The following is a 7,995-nucleotide window of genomic DNA, read 5'->3' as shown; positions in this document are numbered from 1 at the left end:
GAACTTGTCAAGGATACCTCGGCACAGTCATTAACCAAAATGGCGACAATAATCAAGAAATCAGAAGAAGGCTAGGACTGGCAAGGGCAGCTCTGAGAGAACTAGAAAAGGTCCTCAAATACAAAGATGTATCACTGAACACCAAAGTCAAGATCATTCAGACCATGGTATTCCCGATTTCTATGTAGGATGTGAAAGTTGGACAGTGAAAAAAGCGGATAAGAGAAAAATCAACTCATTTGAAATGTGGTGGTGGAGGAGAGCTTTGCGCATACCATGGACTGCAAAAAAGACCAATAATTGGGTGTTCGAACAAATTAAACTAGAACTGTCACTAGAAGCTGGAATGATGAAACTGAGGCTATCATACTTTGGCCAGAGCTTGGAAAAGTTACTTTTTTAAACTACAACTCCCATCAGCCCCAGCCAGCATAGCCACTGGATTGGGCTGATGGGAGTTGTAGTTCAAAAAAGTAACTTTTCCAAGCTCTGCTTTGGACACATCATGAGAAGACATGATTCACTAGAAAAGACAATAATGCTGGGGAAAACAGAAGGGAGTAGAAAAAGAGGAAGGCCAAACAAGAGATGGATTGATTCCATAAAGGAAGCCACAGACCTGAACTTACAAGATCTGAACAGGGTGGTTCATGACAGATGCTCTTGGAGGTCGCTGATTCATAGGGTTGCCATAAGTCGTAATCGACTTGAAGGCACATAACAACAGCTATAGATTGAAGAGTAGATTTTTTCTGTGGACATTCTAGGTAAGCATTTAGTTCCTTCCCCTAACTTTCCTAAGTGCCATGTTCCCATTAACTGAAATTGCTGCAAGATATTTTATAGGAAGTGATTCATAAATGGAATCAAGAGGTAAATAAATAAATAACTGATAATGCTGATGCATAAGAACACACATTGATGTAGGAGAAAGCTTACACACAAGAATGATTAAGCACAATTGATGAGTTTTCAAAGTGCAAACATGCACTCTTGCAATAGTGTATTTTTATTATTTATTTAATTATTATTTAATTTATATCCTGCCCTTCCTCCCAGCAGGAGCCCAGGGTGTATAAGAACTTCCTCTTTAAAATGACATATCTTGTGATTTTTTAATAAGTTCTAACCATTTTTACTACAGTTCTGTACTAGATAACAAACATGTAGTTCCACTGAAATCAGTGGAAGATCTGTAGCTCAGTGGCAGAGCATCTGCACATGCAGAAGGTCCCATAGTTCTAGAGCCAGAGGAGTGTCTGGTTTCATCTCAAAGGAGTAAATTTCAAATATACCATTCGATTCTGCATCACTAGAGCATTAATTTTTTGTATGATACTTTTAAAAATGATGGTAGCTTTTGGTTTGTGTGATGTCACAAATATGGCAGATGATAACCTGAGAAATTAGAAAGCATGTCATTTGCTTTGCTTTCCTAATGCATGCCTAACTGTTCTAACAAATAGTTTTCACATGGGAATGGTAGCTACTGCAGACATCAGAAATGATTTGTTAAATGCATATGAAAAAGGTGAAATGGCATATGAAAATTTCCTAAGTCAACGTCTGCATGAAGGTGTGCAGCCACATGTATTCCATTCCCCCTTGTCTAAAGCAAAAGGTAGTCCTTTTCAGCTGTCTGGCTCAAGGACTACCAGGTTCAGTGTCGTCGCCCCCACCCCCACATTCCAGGTAGGGCAGGGAGAGACCCCTGTCCAAAACCCTGGAGGACCACTGTCAGCCAGTGTAGATAATACTGAGCTAGATGGACCAATAGTCTGACTTGGTATAGGGCAGCTTCTTCTGTTCCTAATGGAATTAAATATAACTGGACAGATAACTGCAGTGAGAATAAGAACAAAGCACCTTTAAATCCTGCTAGCTACAATAGAAACAGAAAAGATAATGTGGATCTCATATAATGTCACACATACATTCATTCATGTTGTGACATTTCATTCTCCTGGAACAGGCACACTGTTGAACACAGCTTTATTTTCTCCACCCCAGTTTCTATTTTGCACATTTCATTTATGGAAAAGAAATTAATTTTTCCAGTGGACGGCAGCATCCATATTTGGAGCATCCTGCCTATGGACCATTTGACTGGAGCTTCCTCTTTTAACTTTCAGCTAAAGGTAAAACAATGGTATTTCCCCAAGCTTTTTATCTGATGGCTTTTATGACCTATTGTGCATGTGCTTCTTGTTGCTGATTAATTTCTCTTTTACTGATATCCCATGTACTGTATATTATCTCTTTTAAAATCCTTTCTGTCTTGTTTTTATTGTACTTTTATTGTTTTCTGTTAATGGATATGTTAACCTTTGTTAGCAACTTTGAAATCTTTTAAAGATGAAATGTGGAATATATACTTTATCAATAAATAAAATAAAAATGTTTTAACACAGGCTATATCCATTAAAACAGTTTAGGAAGACTGTGCATGAAGAATAAAATTAAGGCAGCATGGATTAAACTGATGGTGTACTCTTTTGCTAACAGACATTTATTCCATCCATCAGCCAGTGCACAGATGGGAAACCTGTGGCTCTCCAGCTATTGACGGACTACTAGAAGGGTGGGGAACTCTGGCCTACAGACCTAATTAGGCCTACTAGGCCTTGACATTTGGCCTGCCTGGCCATTTTAGCCAAGCTACACCCACCTGCCAATCACCCAACATCTTAGATATCAAGTGTGGGCAAGTAAAAAGGTAACTGGGCTGGGCCAAAAGGAGCTTCTGAAGCGCTGCTGATCAGCTGATTGATAGCACTGCAGAAACCCTCAGTGCAAGCCCCTTCAAAATGCTTTCTCATGTGATAGACAGGTGGGCACCTCACCCACCTGTCAAATTTGGCCCATGGGGGTAGGGGAGATAAGGACTTGGCCTACTGGCCAGAACCAGTTCCCCACCCCTGAAACTTAGCCCCCATCATTCCTGATCATTGGTAATGCTGGCTGGGTTTGATGGGAGTTGGGATTCCCATAACATTTGGAGGACCACAGAGGCTCAGAAAGTGCCCCCATACATCACATATGGAGACACTCTCACTCCAGTGTTGCTGGTCTGTAGGCTTCGGCTATAGGACTATTGTCGTGGCTTATCTCCTTAGTTGGCTCAATTCTGTATTGAATCTGTGAGTGCACTTTGCACAGCACTCCTCAAACGCCCAGCAACCAGCTGAGTATCATGTGTCTGGGAAGCCCTGTACAAAGTGCTTTGCAGGTCTTATGCTCAGTGCTTTCCCCTTGCGCTGTGATTCCCAAGCCCCCAACAACAGCTGGCTGGTGAGCACTTGGGAAGCGCTGCACAGGAGACTTTGACAACCCACCTGTCGATCATATGCTATCATAATGACATCAGGTGATTGATATGTGGGTTGTCCCACCCACCTGTCATAATTGGCCCATGGGGGTGGTGACTGATAAGGATCTTGCCATCTGTGCTTAAATGCCCTCTCCTGTTCAAAAACAATATGGTGATGCTGGTCAGGCACAGTCTGATATGCCTTTGACATGAAGCATCCCACTATATAAATATAGCAAGCGATGCAAGTTCCATACTAAGTTCTAGTAAAGTCTGGCTGCTTCCAACTGGCAATACTCGACAGATTGCAAGCACAGTATGAACAAATAAATTCAATTTGTACTAGAACAGTCCTCGGGATTGTTGATCTAGCACTATTATGATTTACAAACTCCATATTAATTAAAAACACATAACACAAAGCACACTGGGGGGAAATGATAAAAATGTGTTCTTCCAATCAGTGGGCAGTGATGTCTTCAGTTTCATGCTTTCTTCATTTTTATAAAAACAGTATAGTCATCAGGAAAATCACAAAAAGCTATGGCTGGAATCCCATAGTGTGTGGAAACATTTTCCAATATCACACATGGGAAACAACAAGCTATTTGTGAAGCTAGTAAGATTTATGTGAAGATTAGAAAGACAGAACACTCATTTTATTCATGGTTATATTTTCCAGCTTTTTCCATTTCCCTCCGACTTATTCATTGTTTGCTGATCTCGGGGACACAGAGTGAAGAACGAGACCAAGTAACCACAATGGAAATGGTTTAGGGACTTGAAATGCCTTACCTGAAAATAACATAAGACAATCTCTGCAGTGTACATGTCATGAACAGCAGCTGTAATACTTACTGAAAACATTTTATTAGAATACAATTGATAGTGCTTATTTTGCTGTGTAGTTATTGATATTGGCAAGATCAGCCCCTTTGCCAGTGAAATAATAAATAAATAAATTTAATTTCTGTGTCGCCTATCTGGCCAAAGGCCACTCTAGGCGACGTACAAAACAGTTAAAACACAATGAGATAAAATACAATAATACAATAAAAACAGTATGAGAACAATACAGCAGCAACAATGATAAAACAGGGTAGGAGGCATTTCAGTCACAGTAATTAACCCTCCCCGGATTGAGGGTTCTTGCATTCTCCCTCAGTGTCTACATAGAGTCCTTGTATGTCAAACGTTAGTTCACTTAAGCTCACAGGTTATCAACAACAGTCACCTAGTGTAGGTGGAGAATAGAGGAGACCCCACTCAAGAATTCTTGAGTCTTGGGAGTTACCAGAAATTTTCTATTTGGGAGTCAGACTTCAGACAGCAGAAGAGTCTTTATAATATATGCTATGTATTAATATTTTCCACACTACAACTAATAATATGCATTCTAGGTGGCAGAAACAGAAAAACAGAAATATATATCAGCATGAAAGAAGGAGCTGGATATCCATTTAACATCAAAGTAAAATACTCTGAAAGCACATCTTAGTTAAAACAAGTTACAATAGATGAAGGACTGAGTTAAACTCTAAGTCATATTACAGAGCCAAAGGACAAAGTACATAGAAATACACATCATGATACATCACCCATCAGATGTCATGGATGGAATAGATGGATGGTTCTCCTGCTTTCTTCGACCCCCCATTCCAGCAGAGCTGAAGGGTCCTGAGTGCTACACAACCTGGCTTTTTATACACTTTTTATCTAAGGAAAGGTGTGTTCCCATGGCCTTATCTGCCTTTTTGGTACATTTCACTATGCAGCTTCATCAGGCTCTCCATCAGATCATTAGTCAGATGCTCCTGGTGAGTCTTCTATTTTCAACTAATTAGCTTAACTTCACCATATGAGAAACTTCCTCTTATCTCATGTTAACATAACACATTGGCTGTCTGCCCAGACATCTTATCTCTATGTGTGTTTCAGTTATTTTATAGGAAAATTACAGCTTTAGTCAGGAGACAGAGGAAAAAGGGGGGCAGTTTTAAACTACTCCTTTCTTACTCTTTGGCTGTTATGAATGAAGCAGACCTTATAGGCTATTTCAGGAAATCTTAAGCATATTGTAAGCAAATATAAGCAGATGTAGATGATTTCAGCTTAATCTATACATATTTTAAGCCATTATCTGGGATGGCACGTTATCACCACCAAATCTGTAACAAAAGGGTTAATTTGACAAAAAGGTGGTTTTTTAAAAAAGAAAAATCCAGCTGCAGTAACTGAGAAAACCAGAACCCCTGTTTTATTGAATATAGCTAGCAACATGTGTCCTCATCTGGACTCCATGAAATTCCTTGCCTCTTAATTAAGCAACAGTAGTAACAACTTTCTCAGATATATAAAATACAGATACATCTGCCCAAGGAAAGGAGCAGAATGGCTTGACTACTATGTAAAATAACACATTGTGGATGGGAGGGGCCACACCTGCATGCTTTCAAATGACAAATAGGAGAGAGGTGTTGCTGAAGAACTCTACTCCATCTCCATTTTCAGTCACCCTGGTATAAACTTGTCTCAAATGTTGTCATTTTGTCTGGAAATGAAAGGTAGAAAGAGACCAAAGTAGTTAAGATAGAATGCATTTGCAGGCCCAGTTAGCTCCCTCTATTGAAATAAAGAACAGTGCCGAAGTCCCCTATGCACTGGCCTGGAAACTCCCAAACTCTAGGAAGCCTTATCTCCCCTACATCCTAATTTGATCAAGACAAGAACCCTAAGTTCTTGTGTGACTTTTTAATCAGTATCAAAACATACCCACCTAGAGTCAAACATTCCCCTTTGTTGAGAAGGCTATTCTATCTACCTTCTCTCTCTCTTTTTTACCTGGAAATCTTCCAGTTGTCACTAGTGATTTTAACTAGCTGATCTTAGACCCATGACCTCAGTGACATTCCAAGAGACTTCATGAGATCCCACAAACTGTGCATTTTCACAAGAACAATCTTACTGGGATAAAGTCAGCCTGACTGATCCTTCAAGTTCCTGGATTTGGGAGCCCATTCTTGCACTCTCTCAGCTAGTGACCCCTGCCCAGCAAACCCTTGATATGGCTGAGGAGCTCCTGCTTTCCTTGCCTTCTTTTTGAAATCAAACTGATACTAAGGGCCATCCCTCCTTTTCCTTTGATGTGTTTTCAGATAGATCATAAGGAAAGGTATAACTTGTTTCTTCTATATGTTTCTGTCTAGACACATCATCTAGCTCCCATTGCTTCAGCTCCACTCCTTTCTCAAATGCTGAGGCATCATTGTGCAACTGCTCGTGTCTTGCTGCTCCTGCATTTCTTTCCATATTTCTCACCCTCCCCAAGTCTTCAGTAATTCACTGAGTAATTTGGATTTGGTTTACTTTTTCAGTAAAAGATCCTGTTCTGGAAAATCTCTGATCTTGCCTCTGTTGATCCCTCCCTAGTACTTTATGAGGGCACTGTGTTGCCAACGCTAGGGATGGGTGACAAATTCAATAAAAATGAACTGTACATTAGACTACCCTACAGTTCACACATTCACTATCTTTGCAGAGTGGTCTTGTTTGCTACGAGCTTCTGTGGCTTTTCCTGATACTGCATTAAAAAAACAAACACAAGGGTGGTAAGAATAATGGCATAGTTATTGATGACATATTCTATTTCAACTGCTGAAATGTGTATTCCCTTTAACTTCTGTGTCATTGAGGTGATGATGGTAGCCATAAACATTCATTGTTTGATTCTTAGCTTGTTTTCCTATTGTATCTATTTTTTAAAAAAATATCTGTGACTTTAGCCCAACTCACACTTCTTTACTGCCTCAGGCAGGCAAAAAGTATCTCGCCACCAATTCACTGAAAAACTGGCCATGGCACAGAGGTGGAGTGGGCTGAAAGAAATCAGTTGTATAACTGCAGGTCAAACATGCAGTTGGTCAAACAGACTAACTGTATGGTCAAGAACTCAGCAGGCAGCAGCACCCAAGGCTTGAAGATAAATTGGGTTGAGTTTTCAACTTTCACTTACATCACAGAGCTGAGCTGAAAAAGAATTCAACTGCACTAGCCTCGTTTAACTGTATTGGGGAGGAATGTTTGTCTCCTATCCTCTGACAGACAATAACCTTGAGGCAAGAGGCCTACTTGATGGGCAATCACCTGGCTCATTTACTTTTGAATTTAAAAAAAAATGCAGGCCATCATCAGAAAAAACAAAAATACTGTTATTTTTCTAGAATGGAAATGGTAAAAGCACAAGATAATGAAGTGCTGACTATAGTGGACCATCATTCATTCACTGGCGATCACTCATGGCTGAGTAAGATTGTCTTCCAAGATTGCTTGGAAGATGCCTGTGCGTGAATTTGTTTTATGTGGGGAGATCGGAGCACGACGATCAACACACAATCTTGACAGAAAAAGGCTTTGATCCGATGGCATGGATACCATGACGATTGGAAGTCTTATCTGCTGCAGACTTCATCCGCCTTCACAGCCGATAAATATCCTCCGCCTGTTCTGCCGTTGAGGACTTCCTTGGATCTTTCCTGTCCCTCGACCTTACTGCCATGGGTGACCCTGCTGGAAGTACATGACTCCCCACGGCATCACTCACAGGGTTCATTTGAACGCGCAAGCCCACTCACCACTACAAGGTGACGATCCAGCGAGGGAAGTGGACCATAACCATAACCAGTTCA

This window comes from Rhineura floridana, chromosome 1, assembly GCF_030035675.1.
Source record: "Rhineura floridana isolate rRhiFlo1 chromosome 1, rRhiFlo1.hap2, whole genome shotgun sequence".
In the NCBI taxonomy this organism is placed as follows: domain Eukaryota; kingdom Metazoa; phylum Chordata; class Lepidosauria; order Squamata; family Rhineuridae; genus Rhineura; species Rhineura floridana.
Note: the sequence above shows the minus strand (reverse complement) of the source record.